The sequence below is a fragment of the Nicrophorus vespilloides genome, unplaced genomic scaffold (assembly GCF_001412225.1).
Source record: "Nicrophorus vespilloides isolate i.1.1-1 unplaced genomic scaffold, Nicve_v1.0, whole genome shotgun sequence".
Taxonomy (NCBI): Eukaryota; Metazoa; Arthropoda; class Insecta; order Coleoptera; family Silphidae; genus Nicrophorus; species Nicrophorus vespilloides.
In genome coordinates, this window is record NW_017095652.1 from 45,469 (window position 1) to 47,097 (window position 1,629).

Consider the following 1,629-nt stretch of genomic DNA (forward strand, 5'->3'; position numbering starts at 1 on the left):
TTTTTTTTTTGGGGACGGGGGACGCGCGCGTTGCGATCCTGCCGGCCGGTTTGCAGGAGAGCGACTGGCGTGGTGTGTCGTCGGTGGCCGTCCTCGTCGGAGTGCGACGGAGGATGCGGGAGCGTCGCAGGAGCAAGCGGGACGGACGCCTGGCGTCGCGTTCGTGCGCGCATTGATCTAACTGCACCTGCCGCCTCCGACGCCGCTCAAGAACGCGCGCGACTGGTCCAAACCGCTCGGTTCGAACCATTTGGACCGCCGGAACTGAACCATCACCACCAGGGTGACCATCTATCTTCCATACATACAGCCAGGACCTTCCACTGTTGAGATAGGTTCCACTCTAATCCTCCGTAGTTTATTCATCAAATGTAACAACCGTTTCTATTCACATCCACTGCGAACATAAACCTCGCAAGTTCTATTATCTTTTCATACTTAAACTTTTTTTCTCAAACACTTATCATAATCAAAACTTGTACACAAATCGAATAACAATTGATTTTCATATATTTATGATAATTTAAATGAAAAACCTAAACAATTTTCAACTTCAAATATATCTTCTTTCTTTATCTATCTTTACACAGTAAATTCTGTATACAGTGGAACCTCGCTAAACGAGTTTAATCCGTTCCAAAATTTCCAGATTTTTACTCGTATAGTGAAACATATTCAAAAATACACATTATATGTGTACACAAGTTTTAAATCCGGGACTTCTCTTCTCATCGTCACTCGTTATGCGAAACGTCGCTCGTTAAGCAAGTCATTTTTTTTACAATTAATTTTGCTTGTTCAGCGAAATGCTTATTATATGAGATGCTTGTTAATCGAGGTTCCACTGTATAAGATAAAAACAAATATGTATGAGGGAAGGAATCAAATGTCACATTCTTATTAAAAAAAAAAACAAGTATTTGTTTTCGAATTAGATATTTGAGTTACTTGAACGAATTGACCGTCATAGCTTTAAACTTGCACTATTTCAAATGTTAATGAATAAAAACAAATATGAGCAAGTAAATTTTGATTTGAAACTTTTTGGGGCTGACCGACCGAAGCGACACTAATAGAATTATATATATTTTTTTCTTTTCACTTTTTCCATATGTTACGAATTTTAATTTTTAAATTTTAAAAATATAAATTCAAGATCTTTTCACAAGTCCCCAAAAAACGTCTCACATTTTGTGAAGCGATGATGTGGATCATAGATGAACAACTTTAAAAGAAAAAACGGAATTCGAATCTCAACTTGTCTACGAAATCGATTTTATGAAAAAAAAAATATTTCATACTGATTTTTTTTTGAAGGAAACAGAAAGAGCAATTTCTAAATTCGCGAGAAATCTTGCTAAGGATTTTTGAAGTTTGAATTATCGGGGCCTAATATATTGTAAAAGAAAAAATCATAAAATTTCCAGCTTTTCCAGTTTACAGTAAAATAAAATATAATGTAAGCCTAAACATGAACCAAGTACTTACTCAATGAAAAGAAAATGAAACAAAAATGTTTGAACAACTAAATCGTTTTTGATCTAAAGATAATTAAAATTTTAAAAAAATATTTGTATTTAATATCTTTAAAAACACACTAAAATTAAGTTGCTTATAATTTTTTATTAA